Here is a 21,014-nt window from a genome sequence, read left to right on the forward strand (position 1 = left end):
AGAAATTAAAATTTTACATTCCAGGTGAGTTTTGAACTCACAACCCTCCATGCAACAGTTTAGTTTCATAACCACTACAACACGGTGCTAATTAGCTTCTTCTGTGACATTTTTCCCCCCTTAAGAGAACAGTGTCTTGGTGTCATGTCCTCCTAGTCTGGGAATGAGTCATCTGTCCTGCATACTCCTACTACTGATGACTGATTCTTGACCTGGCGGTGAACTTCTTAGAACTTCTTTTGCCGCTACGCTCTTCATCAACTTTCCACTTGTTGCCTGTCGCTGGAGCTTCGAATTTACCCTGGGCTGCAGAGTCCTTATAGGGCTTCGTTCGAAGGAAGTGGACTGTATCTCTGATCATTCATCGTCTTTGTCGGGGTCGAAATCTTCAACTTCATAAGTAACAGCAGATAACAGTCTTACAACCTTATAAGGTCCAAGTAGTGTCATAGGAGCTTCTCAGAGAGACCAACCTTCCAAACAGGAGTGAAGATCCAGATGAGGTAGACAACAGGGTGGTGGCTCATATCATACCTTCGGTGGCCGTTTTCTTGAGCCTGCAGCATGCAGAATTGAGCGAACTGTCAAGCTTCCTCAGCTCTGGTTAATGTAGTCATCTTCCACGTCATCAGGATGCAACAGAAACACAGTGCCCTTCGTCATAGTTGCCTCTCACCTATGCACCAGGAGAACTTGCAAAAATCCTGTGGTGTCTTGTTTGGCGGTGTTGTAGGCAAACGTCATGAAAGGTAGCACCTCATCCCACTCTCTGCTCAACACTGACAAACATTGATAGTATGTCAGCCAAGGTCTCATTAAGGGTTCAGTAAGCCTGTTAGTTGGATGGTAGGCAGTTGTCATGTGATGAGTAATGTTGCACCAACAGTTTCTATCTGTCACGAGATTCGATTGGAAAACTTTCCCTCGATCCGTAATTAATGACCTCGGAGCACCTTGTTTTAATACAATGTCTTCCATGATGAATTTGGCTACCTCGGATGCTTAGTCTGTTTTCATGGCTTTTGCACAGCATAGCATGTCAGATAATCAGTGCAAACAATAATCCATCTATTGCCACAAGCAAATGTTGGAAATCATCAATCCCAACACACTGTAAAGGCGTTTCGGCTGGTGGAATTGGTATGAGTCAGCCATGTGGTTTCTGAGAAACTGCCTTTCTCCTCTAGCACTCTCGACAGTGCGACACACAGTGACGGAGACTCCTAAATAAAACTGGATAGAAAAATCTCTTGCAGATACTATCGTATGTCTTAATAAAAGCTAAATGTCCGGCCTGAGATATGTCATAGAATTTCTGTAGAACATCTAAGCACATGTGTTTAGGAATCACTGGTAGCCACCTCTTTCCAAACAGATCAAAGTTTTTCTTGCAAAGTAATCCATTAACTACCTTAAATTGTCCTTTCACATCCTCCGAGTCATTTAAGGCAAGCATAATTTGAGATATCTTGTTGTCCTCCTTCTGGTCAGCTGAGAGATCCTGGAGTGCAGCGAGACAATCACTATCTTCATCATAGTCTTGATGGTCTTGCACAGGTTTTCTTGAGAGACCGTTGGCATCTTGGTGTTTTCTTCCACTTTTGTACACTATGGTAATGTCATACTCTTCAACAAGAAGTGCACATCTTGCAAGTCTTCCTGTTAGTTCCTTAACACCTGTCAACCAACAAAGTAAATGATGGTCTGTAACAACTGTGAATAGTCTTCCATAGAGACACTGTCGAAATTTGTACATGGCCCAGATCACAGCAAGACATTCTCTTTCTGTAGTTCAGTAGTTTCTCTCGGCTTTTGTAAGTGTCCTAGAAGCATTGGCTATAACCTTCTCTTTTTCATCTGAAATTAAACCAGAACAGCACCGATCCCATACCTGCTGGCATATGTGTTGATTGGGTTAGATTAGATTCGGTTTTTCTTTCATGAGCCAAAAAATGAGATGATTCTCATGGGTGTGGAACATGTCAGAAAGTATGACACAGAAACATAAAACATTTGAATATAATACTTACTACCCTGATCATTTGTCAGGAAAATAAGTTGATACAATGCAGTAAACTGGGACAGCTAATATTTACAGAATTAACACACTGTCAGAATGAAACACTGTTTGTGCACTATTAATAAATTTACCATATGCAAATTACCTAATCTTTACTATTATGACCAAGTGTTGTTAAAACTGAAATCTAACAGGTATTTTTACTTAAGCTGACTTAACAGTCTCTGTTAAGATATTCAACTATGGAGTAGGAGGAGTTGCCAATCAATAAGTCTTTCAAACTCTGTTTAAACTGTGCTTTATCTGAAACCAAGTTTTTAATGGTTGCTGGCAATTTACTAAAAATGTGTGTTCCTGAATATTGACCCTTTTTTCGACCAAGGTGAGTGATTTTAGGCCTTTATGTAGATTATTGTTATTCCTAGTATTGATACTGTGTACTGAGCTATTGGTTTGAAATAGAGATGTATTGAGGAATAAATATACTGAGAAGCAGTGGTTAGAATACAAAGTTCCTTGAACAGGTTTCTACAAGATGTTCTTGAATTTACACTACAAATGATTCTTATCACACGCTTTTGCACTCTAAAAACTTTTGCTTGGTTTGATGAGTTGCACCAGAATATGATCCAATATGACATAATAGAATGAAAGTAAGCAAAATATGCAAGCTTTTTAATATCTATATCTCCTACATCTGACATCTTTCTCACGGCAAATACAGACTTGTTTAGGTGCTTAAGCAATTCTGTGGTATGCCCTTCCCAACTGAATTTATTATCGAGTTGCAATCCCAGAAATTTAACACTATCAACCTGTAGTTCTGTAGGTATTCTCTCATCATACAGACCATGTACAGGGTCAGTCATCAGAGCTTTTCATAGCACATCGAAAGAATCTTGTTGAGCACCACCCCAGATAAATTTAGCATCAGCTTTTAACACCTCTTGGAGTGGCCTGGCTTTGATACAAAAGTCCTTGATAAAATGACAGTAATAAGAACATAATCCAAGGAAGCCTCTCAGATCTATAATAATTTTATGAATAGGAAATTACGTTATGGATCTCATCTTTTCTGGGTCTGGCTGTGCACCTTTGTTTGACACAAGGTGTCCAAATATTTTGATTTCTTTTGCTCCAAACAGACACTTTCTTGGATTAAGTTTCAGTCCGCCTAGTCGGAGACACTTAAGAACAGCCCTCAGTCTTTTTATATGCTCATCAGATGTCTCTGAGAACACTATAATGTCATCTAAATAACAAAGACACATATTCTAATTCAGGTGCCTTAGAAGATTATCCACCATCCATTCAAAAGTTTCTGGTGCATTACACAAACCAAATGGCATTACCTTAAACTCATACAGGCCCTCAGTGGTGATTAATGCAGTTTTCTCATGATCAGCCTCATCTACTTCTATTTGCCAATATCCCAAGTACATGTCCATGGTTTAGGAAAACTTGGCCCCCTTCAGACCATCTAGTATATCGTCAATTCATGGAAGAGGGTAAATGTTCCTTTTCTTTATCTTATTAAGCTTCCTGCAACCAACACAAAAGTGCCAACTGACATCCTTCTTCCTGACGAGGACCACTGGTGACTACCATGAGCTCTGCGAAGGCTGAATTATGTCATTTTTCATCATTTGCTCTACCTCATTGCGAATTATTAGAGGTTCCGCTTCTGACACATGGTATGCTCTCTGGCTTATTGGTTGATGGTCTCCAGTGCTAATCCGTTGCTTCACCGTCGATTTTCTAATTTGCTTTTCACCTGTGGACTGATGCAATCAGAGAACTCTTGAAGAATGGCAAGTAGCTTCTTCTGCTGTTCCTTTGTGAGATCTGGTGATAGTTGAGCTAGAAGATCTTGTCTCATAGTGGTAGCGCTAATTTCGCCCACAGACCCGGCATGGGAGGTTTCTATGACACTCAGCTATTCTGCAATTAATGGCTCAGCGTTTGCTATGTACATGCATGTTGGAAGGATCTGTGGCTCTCAGCGACAGTTAACTCTCCACAATTCATCAAATCTGTTCTTAAATGAGATGACAGAGACTGGGATGACCAAGTTGTTCTTCGGTGGTATGCTTCTCTCACACTCCACTACAAGATCCAAGGGTTGATGCATGGCATGACATGTGCCACTTACCTTTCTAGTGGTGACTGCAGAAATGATCACTTCTTCCAGCCCATACAGTCTCCACACACTCAGATGCACAACTTCCTGTCCACAGTATCTCATCTCGTCTAGCATAATCTTCAGGCGACAATAATCTATAACTGCCTGAGAAGCTTTCAAAAAGTCTCATCCGAGAATGGTGTCATGACTACACACTAAGGGCTGCATATGGGCACTTATACCCACATGAATGATACATCTTACTGTAGGTTTTACATATTTCCCATTAGCCACCTTCAGCAAAGATGTGTTGATGCCGACGAATACAGTTTTCTGGAACTGGCAATGGTACTTCTCCGAAATGAGTGAATACGATGCTTCAGAGTCCAAAAGAGCTTGGGCTGGTCAGCCATCCACGAGGATATCGACGTAGTTTCCTATCATTTTTGTAGTCATCAACGGCGGAGGATTTTTCTCTTTGGCGGCCTCACCTGCAAGCTGTTGCACACTTTAGTTTTGCAGGTTGCGGCCGCTAGGTGATCGGCTGGAGCTTCTAAACGGCGATGTAGACTTTGATCGGTGTGTTGGGGAGCGTCTTCTCCAGCGGCTAGCTTGCTGCAATGGTGACCTACATCGTCCTGCACCCACATCTTCTTGTTCATCTTTGTCGTCCCAGAGTTGGCGTCGGCTAATATCGGTCTGCTGTCTTCTGGCGTGGGCTGCCTTTCTAGACAATAGCACACCACATGTCTCGGTCGTCTGCAGTGGAAACATACTGGCTGGTTATCCTGGGTCCTCCAGATGTCAGTCTTCCTTGGTGCCCAAACAGGTCCCTCATGCGGCATTGCAGGAACATAACTTCGCCTGGGTGTCGATTTTTCACCTTTTTAAAGGGAAATGAAGGACGAGAGACTGGGTTCAATGTCTGTTCCACTACCTCCCTTATTACCTCTTGTAGCATCTCGGTTTTTTGGCTCGCCGTGTAATCCAAGTGCCTTCTGAACATCCTCTCTCACTATCTGACGAAGAATACTTCAGAAATCTGATTCTTCCTTTATCACAGACATCAATACAACATTTGGAAGCCATTCGAACTTCTTCTGTGTAATTCTTTTTTGACGCATTGTCTTGATATACTGGTACAATTTTATGAGGTGGTCTGCTGTCAAAACCTCCTTCAGAGGTAGGGCTTGATACATGGCCTCAGCAACACCCTTCATGAGATGTGCAATCTTGTCTTCCTCCTTCATTCTAGGATCCACTATTTTACATAGCTCCAAGACATCTTGAATGTAGGATGCTGTAGTTTCTCCTGGATGCTGTGTCCTGCACTTTAATTTATCTTCAGCCTTGCACTTCTCTCATTGCGTGTTGCCAAAATAATTGCGCAGTTCTGCCTGGAATACTACCCAGCTTGTGAACTTCTCCTTATTGTTCTCATACCATTGCTTGTCAGTGCCCTCCAAGCAGAGAGACATGTTAGCCAAACACATGGTGTCATCCCATTTGCTAAATTTGGCTATACGCTCATATACCTTCAGTCACTTGTTTTGATATTGGCCATCGTCTATTCACCAGAATTCACCAATTCACCAGAATAATGTTACGTAGAAGAAGGTGTAATTAGATGAATGACGAACACTCACTTCATTTAACAAAGGTTTATTCAGTAATTGCACATACAAGAGCACAGAGGGAACTGCATCCAGCCAGAACATATACAGTATATATACAGCTACAGAATGATTCTAGTACAATGATTCGTGACATTTGTGGATACTTCTAGAATGTACTCGAACCGAATAGAGAACTTAAAATTGTACAGTCCAAGTGAGGTTTAAACTCATGACCCTCCATGCAACAGTTAAGTATCATAACCATTACACCATGGTCCTACTCAGCTTCTTCTGTGACAATATTGTTACATTCCATTGTGGATTTTCCATTGTTAGATATCTTTTTTGTCACCTTAACGGAATATACTATAAAACCAATGTGATATAGATACAGAAATTTGAATGTGATGTTTTAAAAGGGACCCTTTTGTAAGATTTATGTCATTTATTTATTAATTTTTTGAGGGGGTACATAATAATGTATGCGAGTACATAAAAATGCAATCAAAACACGGTGAATAGATACAGGACAAAGCATCTGAGAATGGGAACCAACAATATGACGGAATCAAGAGAATATCAGGGTTATAATACTAAATGTAATGAATATCAAGAAGCCTATACAATTATGGGGTAAAATTTAATTGCCAGAAGAGAATGCGTAGTTTTAATCAAAGTGCTCTAACCTTAATTTTGATGTTTTGCTACATGATTTTACTCACAACATTACCAGCTATGATTCAGTAGTACTTGATCACTTACTTCTACACATGATATTGTTACTGAAATTAATAATCTTATTATGTGATTAAATAAACTACGTGACATTTCAGGTGAGTACACTAAGATTGCCATATAAATGCTTTAGTCGCGCGATTCCTCTAGTCGGATCTTCTGATGGTCTACAAAATCTAGCAAATCCCTTTCCCTCTGTGCCTACAAGGAATGTGGTCATCAACCGAAAAGTTATTTTGAACACTAAAGTGCTTTATTCAACATCATGCTATTAACTGGGAATAAACTTTTAATCTTACTCACTCAAGACTGATCTTTACAGCAGCAGTGAGTGCCGAGAAATATGTCCATTCCCATATTATATTTGTCTTAGTTTTGTGATGAACAGCCAAGACAGCTGTTCCGAGTAAGGCTGTTATCAATGCTGTGGTTGCAGTGCCTCTTGTCTCTTCAATGCCTATGATCATCATCATGAGAATGAATGCAGCTTTTGAACCTGCAGTGCGGACTGATGGAGTTTTTGAAACTTTAACAGTGGAAGGAACACCAGGAAAGTACAAATAAGTTCTTTTCTGCATTAAAGTTAGCAGCTAAAGTAATGATAATTATAGACAACAATGACTTAGATGAAATGATAATGGCAGTTAATCACACCTACAGATAGTAGGGCTAAACAAGAATTATGCCTGCAGATATCAAATCAAAACAAATTATTAAATCTCCCAGTGGATAATTAACTAAAAAGCTAAATAGCCAAAACAAAAAAACAGAGAACTTGTCAGCTGCCACTGAAGCATCTAACCAATGTAATATTCATTGATTTGTTGAATTAAATGAAAATATGCCAAAACTTGACAAACAACTGGAAAATCATACTGCAAAGTTGCAAGCAGAAAAGGAACAATTAATATTAGATATTAATATAATTATTGATAACTGAACAATTTAAAATTAACATTAGAAGAAGAGCTGATGTAAATAACAAGTGTTTGAAAGAAGAGTTTAATAATAATTAGTAGTTCTGAGAACTGAAGTCTTGGAATTTGTGCAGGAAGTGTCATCTGATGTAAATTCACAAAGAAAATTATGGGAAATGGCTTCTTGGATGTAGCAACTGAGTTACGGAAAAACTGACAGGAATTCAAAGCTATACACAAATAGGTCAACTGTAACATTCACTTGATTACAGAACTGAAAGAAATATTTCAAGAAAATCTGGCTAGCGAAATGGGAATATTACACTAAATACCAATAGATTTTGTACACAGATCAGAGCATACCTTGAATAAGTTACATGAAATTACTAGCCAGATGGCAAAGATCGCTAACAACACTGATGTTAAATGTACAGATAGTACTACTAATAAAGATAGTGGGGATAGACATGGTGAGACTTATACTATTCATTTGAAGGAGAAATTTGAGGAATCTGCAACCAGAGGAAAATTAAAAGGAAGTACTAAGCCCTCAGCCAGAATGACAGTGAGAAATCCGAATAAGCAGTGGGAGATAATTTGTTTAGTAAGTGAAGGTTATGCATACAATAAGTTTCCATTTTTCAAGCCTGAAGGAAAATACACCCTATAGTCACTTTGAAGACATTTGAAGATGCTTTTCCACTAGTGTGTGATGATGAAAAGAACATTAAATTTATATCAAGGTAACTTCAGGTCGAAGCTGGATAAAGGGGAATGCTTAATGAAAAAGAATTCCAGAATTGGAAAGATTTTTGAAGGTAATTTAAGAATAATTATTGGATTGAGGGATAACACCAGAAACTAACCATAGAATTACTTAACCCCAGACCATACAGGTATACATGGTGTGGCTTCCGAAGTCTTTTGAATTGTACCTAACAAGGGTAAAGTTCTTAGTCAGACCAATAAATGAGAGCCATCTAATGACAGTATTAATGAGTAAAATGGCCACTAGGGGGTGGCACTCTTATTTGGTTACTTTTTAAACTTTTTGATATTTTTCTTAGGCTACCCCCTCCCCCTCCCTCTTTTTTCGAATGTAAAGATGCAAAACTTTGTAACAACCAAACCCGTTGAAATTTGCATATGGTGTTTGGGGTAATGTTATGAGACTTCTAAGGATGTGGAAGCATGTGTCGTCACCTCCCTCAACAAAATTCAATGGTGAGCCTTCATCAGCAGGTGAGATGATGCTTACTATCTTCAAAGACATCCATGGTCTGACACTCATTGAATTCCTCCAGCATGGAAACACTATGGACAGTGGCATGTACAGTGAGACACTTTGCAGCCAACAAAGTTCTGTGAAGAAGAAATGGCCTGAGCTGCTGACAGAGGGAGTGATTCTGCTCCACAACACCACTTGTCCACACATCTCCCAGGTCACACCAAGTGTAATGGCCAAGTCGAAGTGGGAGCAGCTTGACCATCCACCTTACAGTCCAGAGTTTCATGTGTCTGGTCTGCTAAAAAAACACCTCAAAGGAAAGTGTTTCAACTCGGATGACAAACTGAATGGTACAGTGAATGACTGGCTCCTGACTGAGCCACAGGAAATCTGGGAACAGGGAATCCTTCAGTTCGTGAAACAGTGGAATATTTATGCTCAGGCCTCTGGTGATTACTTTTGAATAAAGACTTCAATTACACCTCCAGTGTTATTTCATTTCTGGGTGTATACATGGACAAGAAAAAAATATTATGGATTTTTCCCAGATAAAAATATGTTTTTTTCTGGGAGTAAATATACTTTTCCTTGTTAAGGGACAGTATACTTTCCTGTGGAACTGTAAAATTAATCAATTTTTTGAACAGTAAAGGTTTTATACACAGTCATAGTACTTCCCAACACTTTAGGAAAAGAAATATGGAAGAAAAATATGTTTTGGAAAGATGTTTCATGCGCAGAAACATGTGCACCACGTATTTTCTTATTATGAAAGTATAAATATGAATTCCATCAAGTAACGCACATTAGTTTCCAAACCATTAAAATTGTGACGTGAAACACTTTTGTCAATGAATCACAGCTTGTGTCACATGATCTCACCAGCCAATGACCATATATTCAGAGCATGGGACACATTCTGTAGTCAACCAATAATGATGTTACTGTTAAGTAATGTGAACTCACAAATAGGAAAAGTTAATGGTTTAAATTAAATATATATAGAATGAAAGGCCAAAGAAACTGGTACAACAGTCTAATGTCATGTAAGGTCCCTGCGAGCATGCAAAAGTGCCACAACACAATGTGGCGTGGACTCGACTAATGTCTGAAGTTGTGCTGGAGGGAACTGATGCCATGAACCCTGCAGGGCTGTTCATAAATCTATAAGGGTATGAGGGGGTGGAGATCGCTTCTCAACATCACATTGCAAGACAACACATATGTGCTCATTAGTGTTCATATCTGGGAAGTCTGGTGCCAACGGAAGTGTTTAAACTCAGAAGAGTGTTCCTGGAGCCACTATGGATGTGTGGGTGGAGCATTGTCCTGCTGGAAGTGCCCAAATCCATCGGAATGCACAATGGACAAGAATGGATGCAAGTGGCCAGATAGGATGCTTATGTAAGTGTCACCGGTCAGAATCATATCTAGACATATCAAGGATCCCATCTCACTACAACTCCACATGCCCCACACCATTACAGAGCCTCCATCAGCTCGAACAGTACCCTGCTGACACACAGGGTCCATGGATTCATGAGATTGTCTCCATCCCCATGCATGTCCATCTGCTCGGTACAATTTGAAACAAGACTCATCTGACCAGACAACATGTTTCCAGTCATCAACAGTCCAATGATGGTGATGACGAGCCCAGGCGAGATGTAATGATTTGTGTCATGCAGTCTTCAAGGGCACATGAGTGAGCCTTCGGCTACGAAAGCCCATATTGATGATGGTTTGTTGAATGGTTCACACGCTGACACTTGCTGATGGCCCAGTATTGAAATATGCAGCAATTTGCATAAGGGTTGCACTTCTGTCACTTTGAACAATTCTCTTCAGTCGTCATTGGTCCTGTTCTTGCAGTATCTTTTTCTGGCTGCAGAAATGTTGAAGATTAGATGTTTTACTGCATTCCAGATATTCAAGGTACACTTGTGAAATGGTCATATGGGAAAATCTCCATTCATCGCTACCTCGGAGATGCTGTGTCCCACCATTTGTGTACTAACTATTACACCATGTTCAAGCTTACTTAAATCTTGATAACTTGGCACTGTAGCAGCAGTAACTGAGCCAAATACTTGTTGTTTTATATAGGCATTGCCGACTGCAGCAACATATTATGCCCTGTTTACTTACCTCTGTATCTGAGTACTGTAAAGGGACATCTTACTCTAGCATAACCTTTCCTCAACAGAAGTAGTCAATACCAGAACTACTTTTTTGAATTCTGAATGGGTCAATATTATCTCAACTGTTTATATGAAAAATTTCATATAATTTTACATACAATGTGTTATATTTCAAGCTAATAACTATGAAATTGAATTACTTTATTTTTGTTGTTACAATCGATATGTACCAACTCTTCTGCACACTTGAAATCTTTTTTTAACAAATATTTGAAATTATGAAATATCTGGCACACTTAAAATTTCTATTATTAATTATGTAATCTGATACTGCTTAGTATGTTTATTTTTGGATTCGTTCAAAATTAATAGAAATTCATTTGTCAAGAAAATCTGTAAACTCTTTGGAAAATTGTTATCCCTGTAGAGTGAGGAGGTAGTAGTTGGCATGCCTCTGATGTGATCGGGCGTGTTTTTATATTTTGGAAGAACAATGTAATTTCTGCTTTCTTAATTTGAAAATTCTGAAGGCAGTGTGATATAGTACAATGCGAGACAATAAATTATCACAAAAACAAAAAATCTACATAGTCATTCATCAAAATTATTTATGTCAATTGAAACATGAGAACCTAAAATGTGAAAATTTTTTCAATTGAAACATGAGTACCTAAAATGTGAAAATTTCAGTTTCAAGAATCAGATCCCTAGACATCAAGAACTGGAGCCAACTACAACAAAAGAAGATAAGATTATATTACTTTTTTCTTTCATTCCAGTTGATCCGTAGTGAGGAGGTCCTCCAGGATGTAGAACATGTCAGAAAAACAATAATACATGACAAACATTTACAACTAAAACAAAGAAACCAATGAACCTTTTTCAATGGAACACTATATGAAAGATTCATTATACAACACCCATTTACTAAGATCACATTAATGCACTGAATTTAAAATGTAGAAAGAATATGTTTTTTTATTTATAAGATAATAAATGTATAATAAAAATACTACAATACTTATTTACAATGAACATATTACTATATATGCTTCTCTAAAACTGAATTTCATTGGTTGTTAAGCTTTTTATGGCTGCTGGCAAGTTATTGAAAATGTGTGATACTGAATAATGCACACCTTTTTGTACAGGAGTAAGTGACTTTAAATCCTTGTTAAGATTATTCTTGTTTCTAGTATTGATTCCATGAATTGAAAAAGTGATACATTTTTAATGACAAATTTCATTAAGGAATAAATATATTGGGAAGCAGTAGTTAGTATCCTTAGTTCCCTAAACAGGCTTCTGCAGGATGTTCTTGAGTACCCACCACATACAACTCTTATTGCACGTTTTTGTGCCCGGAAAACTTTAGCTTGGCTTGATGAATTACCCCAAAATATAATTCCATATGACATTATGGAATGAAAGTAACATAGTATGCCAGCTTTTTCATTTTTATATCCCCTATGTCTGACACAATTCACATTGCATATAGAGATTTGTTAAGACACTTCAGCAGTTCTGTGGTGTGCTCCTCGAAGTTGAATTTATTATCAAGCTCTAATCCCAAAAATTTAAAACCATCCACTTCTTCTATCTGCTTGCCATTGTATGTCAGGCAAAAATCGACTTCTCAAAAATATGTCCATTTCGTAGTGCACATCTTTCTGAAGAGTCTGATATGTAAAACATGTGTGTCCGAGGAAATGTAAGACACGTTATTTGGTCTTAAGTGTGCCAAAGTAGAGTGCCACATCTCTTCACACAACATTCTTCTATCGCACATCACTGTATTTTGCTCTGTGGAATTAAAACGTATACTATTTTGTAATTGGTGCCACCAAACTACATTCAGGACAGTGGAACTTAAAATATACTGTGGTGCCTCTCCTGCTCCCATTTGGCCAGTTTGACATCCTGCCCCTCTCTCTCTCTCTCTCTCTCTCTCTCTCTCTCTCTCTCTCTCTCTCTCTCTCTCTCTTTTAATTGCAATTACTACTGGATGGAATTATTTCTAACCAGGATAACAAGAACCCCTCTGAAAATTTGCACCTTTTATTGCCTATTAGCTAAAAATTTGCTATTTTGTGTGGCATAAAATTAAATATAGGATACATAAAACCTGACAATGGAAAATCTACGATGGAATGTAACAATTCCAGAGAAGGAAAGTTGCTACTCACCATATAACGGAGATGCTGAGTCGCGATAGGCACAATAAAAAGATTCACACAATTCCTTCCCACCAACACCAGCTTTTCTGAATTACGCAGGTGGGAACTTTCCCTGCAATACATCCTACATTCCCGTAACCCTCCTGGCCTCGACCTTCGTTAGTCACTGTCCTCACCCATCCAGCCCCCTCCCTTTTCCCATTCCAGCATTACACAGCCGTCATTTCACCGCCACACCCAGTCTTTTAATTTCTTTTATTTCTCTCCTTTCTGCTACTTACCCCCTCCCACCCTCCGCACCTTCTCTCCTGCCCTCCGTCTTAAGTGCAACACTTGACTGCCGCCACTCCCACCATACTATTCCTCCCCCTCCCCGGACCAGCCTTCTCCTTACCCCCACCCAATCACCACTCCCGTCATACACTGGTGCTGCTGTTCACAGTGTGGTCTGAGCTCTCTGAGACTGCAGATGTGTGTACAAGTTGCGTTTATGTTAGTGTGTATGTATGTGTGCATGTGTTTATGTGTGTCTACTGCTGAAAAAGGCCTTAATGGCTGAAAGTTTAATTGTGTGAATTGTTTAATTGTTGCCTATCGCGACAGCATCTCCATTATACGGTGAGTAGCAATTTTCCTTCTCTGGTATTGATACATAAAACCTGTAATGACAAGAGACAACGAAGACAGTACACATTTCTTCAATCCTAAATTACTAGCATTTTTTTCTTCTCTAATCTTGCTACAACTTTACATGGCATGCTTTCCTTTCTGGGAAAAAATATATTACCTCATCAAAGTTCGTCAAACATTTTGCTAGATGAAAAAACAAAATGTAGTTGTCTAACACTGAAAAAGCTCTTAATACAAATAATACCCAAGACTGGTTGTGATTTCTTGATCTGACTACATATATTTTCTCACTGTCTGCTAGGTGAAACGAAATAGGCCTGACCATTATTGCAGCAATTGTAACACACACCAAATAAACTAACACTTTTGGCACAAATGGTCCTTTTTATAACACAACAGAATATAATTCACTAAGTACCAATATCAAATGCCTATTAGGCCGACTACAAGCAAAACGTTTTATGTTAGAAAATTGTTTCACATTTCATTCATACGCTCTAGCTTCTAAAGCATGAGATCAAAAAGTAGCAGTACAAACTTTTTATATAAATTTGTATTCGTCATATTCTTCCACAATGCGTGTGATGTACCCGTGTGGTTCCTGAAGAGGGACAGCAGCCTTTTCAGTAGTTGCACGGGCAGCAGTCTCGATGATTGACTGATCTGGTTTTGTAACACTAACTAAAACGGCCTTGCTGTTGTGGCACTGTGAATGGCTGAAAGTAAGGGTAAACTACAGCCATAATTTTTCCTGAGGGCATGCAGCTTTACTGTATGGTTAAACGATGACCTCTTGGATGAAATATTCCGGAGGTAAAATAGTCCCCCATTCGGATCTCCGGGCAGGGACTACTCAAGAGGACGTCATTATCAGGAGAAAGAAAACTGGCGTTCTACGGATCAGAGCATGGAGTGTCAGATCCCTTAATCAGGCAGGTAGGTTAGAAAATTTAAAAACGGAAATGGATAGGTTAAAGTTGGATATAGTGGGAATTAGTGAAGTTCAGTGGCAGGAGGAACAAGATTTTTGGTCTGGTGAATACAGGGTTATAAATACAAAATCAAATAGGGGTAATGTAGGAGTAGGTTTAATAATGAATAGGAAAATAGGAGTACAGGTAAGCTACTACAAACAGCAAAGTGAACGCATTATTGTGGCCAAGATAGATATGAAGCCCATGCCTGCTACAGTATTACAAGTTTATATGCCAACTAGCTCTGCAGATGATGAAGAAATTGATGAAATGTATGATGAGATAACAGAAATTATTCAGGTAGTGAAGGGAGATGAAAATTTAATAGTCATGGGTGACTGGAATTCGACAGTAGGAAAAGGAAGAGAAGGAAACGTAGTACATGAATATGGATTGGGGCTAAGAAATGAAAGAGGAAGCTGCCTGGTAGAATTTTACGCAGAGCATAACTTAATCCTGGAAATACTACAAGGTTTCAGATAGATTATATAATGGTAAGACAGAGATTTAGGAACCAGATTTTAAATTGTAAGACATTTCCAAGGGCAGATGCGGACTCTGACCACAATCTATTGGTTATGAACAGTAGATTGAAACTGAAGAAACTGCAAAAAGGTGGGAATTTAAGGAGATGGGACCTGGATAAACTGAAAGAACCAGAGGTTGTACTGAGTTTCAGGGAGAGCATAAGGAAACAATTGACAGGAGTGAGGGAAAGAAGTATGGTAGAAGAAGAATGGGTAGCTTTGAGGGATAAAATAGTGAAGGCAGCAGAGAATCAAGTAGGTAAAAAGACAAGAGCTGGTAGAAACCCCTGGGTAACAGAAGAGACACTGAATTTAATTGATGAAAGGAGAGAATACAAAAATGCAGTAAATGAAGTAGGCAAAAAGGAATACAAACGTTTCAAAAATGAGATCGACAGGAAGTGCAAAATGGCTAAGCAGGGATGGCTAGAGGACAAATGTAAGGATGTAGAGGCTTATCTCACTAGGGGTAACATAGATACTGCCTACAGGAAAATTAAAGAGTCCTTTGGAGAAAAGAGAACCACTTGCATGAATATCAAGAGCTCAGATGGAAACCCAGTTCTATGCAAAGAAGGGAAATCAGAAAGGTGGAAGGAGTAAATAGAGGGTCTATACAGGGGCCATGTTCTTGAGGACAATATTATGGAAATGTAAAAGGATGAAGATGAAATGGGAGATACGATACTGCGTGAAGAGTTTGACAGAAACAAGGCCCCGGGAGTAGACAACATTCCATTAGAACTACTGACAGCCTTGGGAGAGCCAGTCCTGACAAAACTCTACCATCTGGTGAGCAAGATGTATGAGACAGGCGAAATTCCCTCATACTTCAAGACGAATACAGTAATTCCAATCCCAAAGGAAGCAGGCATTGACAGATGTGAAAATCACCAAACTATCAGTTTAATAAGTCACAGCTGCAAAATACTAACCCGGATTCTTTATAGACGAATGGAAAAACTGGTAATAGCCGACCTCGGGGAAAATCAGTTTGGATTCTGTAGAAATGTTGGAACACGTGAGGTAATACTGACCCTACGGATTATCTTAGAAGAAAGATTAAGGAAAGGCAAACCTACGTTTCTAGCATTTGTAGGTTTAGAGAAAACCTTAGACAATGTTGACTGGAATACTCTGTTTCAAATTCTGAAGGTGGCAGGGGTAAAATACAGGGAGCGAAAAGCTATTTACAATTTGTACAGAAACCAGATGGCAGTTATAAGAGTCAAGGGGCACGAAACGGAAGCAGTAGTTAGGAAGGGAGTGAGACAGGGTTGTAGACTCTCCTCGATGTTATTCAAGCTATATATTGAGCAAGCAGTAAAGGAAACAAAAGAAAAATTCGGAGTAGGTATTAAAATCCATGGAGAAGAAATAAAAACTTTGAGGTTCGCCGATGACATTGTAATTCTGTCAGAGACAGTAAAGAACTTGGAAGAGCAGTTGAATGGAATGGACAGTGTCTTGAAAGGAGGGTATAAGATGAACATCGACAAAACCAAAACGAGGATAATGGAATGTAGTCGAATTAAGTCGGATGATGCCGAGGGAATTAGATTAGGAAATGAGACACTTAAAGTAGTAAAGGAGTTTTGCTATTTGGGGAGCAAAATAACTGATGATGGTCGAAGTAGAGAGGATATAAAATGTAGACTGGCAATCGTAAGGAAAGCGTTTCTGGAGAAGAGAAATTTGTTAACATCGACTATAGATTTTAGTGTCAGGAAGTTGTTTCTGAAACCACTCAGCAGATTAACAATGAGGGTCAGTGTGCTGGCCAGTCTGGATGTGGCTTTTAGATGGTATGGAAGTGAAACATGGACGATAAATAGTTTAGACAAGTAGAATAGAAGCTTTCGAAATGTGGTGCTACAGAAGAATGCTGAAGATTAGATAGGTAGATCACATAACTAATGAGGACGTATTGAATAGAATTGGGAAGAAGAGGAGTTTGTGGCACAACTTGACCAGAAGAAGGGATTGGTTGGTAGGACATGTTCTGAGGCATCAAGGGATCACCAATTTAGTACTGGAGCGCAGCATGGAGGGTAAAAATTGTAGAGAGAGACCAAGAGAAGCATACACTAAGCAGATTCAGAAGGATGTAGGCTGCAGTAGGTACTGGGAGATGAAGAAGCTTGCACAGGATAGAGTAGCATGGAGAGCTGCATCAAACCAGTCTCAGGACTGAAGACCACAACAACAACAACAATAACAATAACAACCTGTTTCTTCTCCCTCCTCATTCTAACAAACAATCTTGTTATCACTCGTATAGCCCCATTCCCTTTTGTCTGCAGGAAAGTTTATTTCTAGACACGACAGGGATTCCCTTGGCAGACACATCACACAATTCAAAAATCATCTTATGATTCATTCAGAAATCAACTTAAAATTTGTTAAAAAATGAACAGTGATATGTTTCAAAATCATATGAATAATGATAGACCAATGTGCACTGAATGCTAGGCACTTTGTGAAACAAGGTCCCCCCCCCCCGAAATTGCCATATGAGGCAGATACCTTGGTTTGTCCCCACCCCTATATCTGGGCCTGTTGCGCATGCATAAATGTAGCAGCTTAGGCGGGCCAGTAAAGTTTTTCTGGTTAACATCTGGCTGCTTGCTGCTACTGCCTATACTGCTAACTGCAACACTTCTGTAGCCAGAAGTGGGAGGATGTACTACTCACATGCGACTCAACTGCACATGCGCATGTACTCGCTTGCAGCTGCTGAAACGAATCTAATGTAACCAGTTGTGAAGTCACACTCACTGGAGGCACTTTGTTGTTATAAAGCACTGCATAATCTTCCCAAAGCCTTTGACACATTTTGCCGTTGACATACGCTTGAATGAGCACTGCATTTTGCTGTTATATATGGCGCATTTCCTTCACAACTTAAGTTTCTCTCTCTCTCTCTCTCTCTCTCTCTCTCTCCCCCCCCCCCCCCCCCTCTCTCCACCCCCCCCCCCCCCCCCATCTTCTTGTTCGTGTTTTACTACTGCAGTATTATTCTGCAGTAGTGAGATATAGTAATATCCTTTGTTAAAGAATTGGTTCTTACCAGTCACAGGTCCAAAAAATTAAACTGAAAATTAAAACAACGTAAACTTAAGGGAATTCTAAAAAATTCACGGAATTTTCCCGTATCTCCCAGATGTCCTGGGTCATATACACTCTGACATCCTTGATTTAACACAGCCTACAGTCCTGACTAAATATGATCAATGATGAGTGCAGGGAAAAGTGTGGAGGCAAATCTTGCACCCATAGATGATAATCATTTTTTTATTTCATATTTTTCTCTAGAATCTGTCTCAGAGATAATAAGTTCCTCATTGGTTACAAATGCAACCAGAACTAAAGAAAAGAGTTCTCTGTTGAATGTGAAGTGCAATTTTATTTCAACATTTAATACTGGGAACAGCCCGAGTGTTGTTATCCAAAAGAACAAGATGTGACACTATCACCAAAATCCTTGAACTGATACCCAATGCATTTTCTAAAATAATTAATATAAAACATAACTGACAATACTTATACCATTCAGCATTAGGACTTACAATTACTGTCCTAGACCAAAATGTTTAACTCTACAACTAGTATCCAATGAATCAAAAACAAACCTTATATTAACATTAACTAAAATTTCTATTGGTGTTTGACAGAACATGATAACAATATTAAATAGGAAACACTGCCTAATGGTCTGCCAAACTGTATTTCTTTTGGTTTTCAGTTTTGTAGGCAATTTCTTGGTGACAATGGAATGTTGCAAACATGGATAAAATAAAATGTAACTTACATTATGCTACACACCACATAAAGGATGTTGTGAATGGCAGACAGCCACAACAGAAAAGAATTAAAAAAACAGCTGGATGTTATTCAACTATCAGACTAGGGCCTTCATCATACAGAAGACAACAAAATTCATTATAGTGGATGGCTGCACCCAAAAATTCATTCACCCACCCACCCACCCACCCACCCACTCACACACACACACACACACACACACACACACACACACACACACACACACGTTGTCATCTCTGTGCACTAACGTCTGACTGACTGCATATAAGGTGAGCAGCAGTCCTTGTTGGAGTGGGTAGTGAGGGACAGAAGAGGTGTGTGGAGAAGAGGGGAGGGATACAGGGTAGCGGGAGAGTGACGTTTGGGCAAGAGCCCAGTGTTGCTTGTGGGACAGTGCAGGGTCATTGGGGCATAAATACATAAATCCCAAATATAACAATCTTGTTTGTACACTATGTACACAAACTGAATTTGATTAAGAGTTATACAATGTTGTCATAATAAAAATCACTCACACTGTTTTGTTCAATACTAACAATGTACACTGATGGAACACACCAAAAACACAGAGTTAAAAATGCCTAAAGTGGGCAGATACTGCAATATAACATGCACATATATAAAGAGGTCTGCACATGCCCTGATAGCCGAGTGTATTAAAGCACCACTTCTGGGATGGGGAGGTGTGCCAGCCACAGATCAAAACCACTCAGCAGATTAACAATGAGGGTCAGTGTGCTGGCCAGCCTGGATGTTGCTGTTAGATGGTTTCCCACATTCCACTATGTGCATACCAGGCTGGTACCCACAAACTGTCTCAATAAGACAATTCACAAAATTTAGAAGAAACTTTCACTCACTTTCACATGAATAACACTACATGCAAACAGTCGGGGTACACATATTCCATTCCAGGAATGGCGAGAGGAAGGGCACCAGTACATCCCTTAAAATAATCACACCAAATCCATTCACAACTGCGTCAATCCTGCACTAAGGCGCAAGAAAAAAAAGTTATAGAGAGATCTTTGCAATTTAGCTCTTCATGTTCACACACCTACCAGCAAGATGAGTCAGCAACTTGGCAAACTATGAGGTTCATTCAAATGAAACCTGCTCAGTGCATCTAGCTTAGCCTTACACGTAATTTGGCACCACATAACCGGGGGTATGGTGGCAGCATCTATTGGTAGAGAGACTGATGCGTGTACACAGTTTGATATTGCATAGTGCAGGAGTGGTTCCACACCGAAGAGGAGATGGTCTGACAAGTCTCGTCTACTACTGAACAAGTAGGTGAGTAAGCAGGAACAATGAGGAGTGATTCGATTTTTGGCAATGAAGGGAGTTTGAGGCCGTGAAATATATCAACAGTTGAAGGCTGTGTACAGCGAGTACAGTCTGAGTCTTTCAAGTGTTGTGGAATGGCACGAACGATTCCTTGGGGGGTGCGAGTTGCTGGAAGACAATGCTCATCCTGGACATGCTTATCATTTCATTACACTGGAAATGGCTGCGGAAATGAATGCTTTAGTCATGGACAACCGCTGAATCATTGAGGATAAGGTCCATTGGTTACTGGGCATTAGCGTGGGCACCACCCACACCATAATGCATCAACACTTGAACTTTGAAAAAATCTGTGCACAGTGGGTTCCCCACCAACAGACTGCCGAACAGTGCAATACTCGAATGGCGCTGTCTTTGAGTCATCTGCAACGTTATCATGAGGAAGAATACGGCTTTCTGTCATTTACTGTCACAGGTGACGAAACATGGTGTCACGATTTTGAACCGAAAAGCAAGCATCAGAGCAAGCAGTGGAAACATGCGACTTCACCACCTCCAATAAAATCAAAGGTCATGCACACCAGTTCTGGTAAGGTCATGGTATCCTTTTTTGACCACAAGGTGCCACTGCTTGTTGAGTTCCTGGAACGGGGAACCACCATCAATGCCCAGCGTTATCAAGCCACTTTAGACAAGCCATCAAGTCGAAATGCTGAGGCATGTTGTAGAGTGGCATTATCCTCCTCCATGATAATGCTCGCCCACACACGGCCAATGCAGTGAAGACAACATTGCAACCGTTTCACAGGGAA

The 21,014-nt window shown here is 39.6% G+C and overlaps 1 protein-coding gene across 1 annotated transcript in view; it reads right to left on the minus strand.

Annotated features, from left to right (window-relative positions):
- Positions 1 to 21,014, minus strand: part of LOC126326121 (DNA-directed RNA polymerase, mitochondrial) — a 272,901-nt gene that overhangs the window by 50,248 nt on the left and 201,639 nt on the right. The gene's annotated exons all lie outside the window — the stretch shown is intronic.

Source organism: Schistocerca gregaria, chromosome 2 (genome assembly GCF_023897955.1).
Source record: "Schistocerca gregaria isolate iqSchGreg1 chromosome 2, iqSchGreg1.2, whole genome shotgun sequence".
NCBI lineage: Eukaryota > Metazoa > Arthropoda > Insecta > Orthoptera > Acrididae > Schistocerca > Schistocerca gregaria.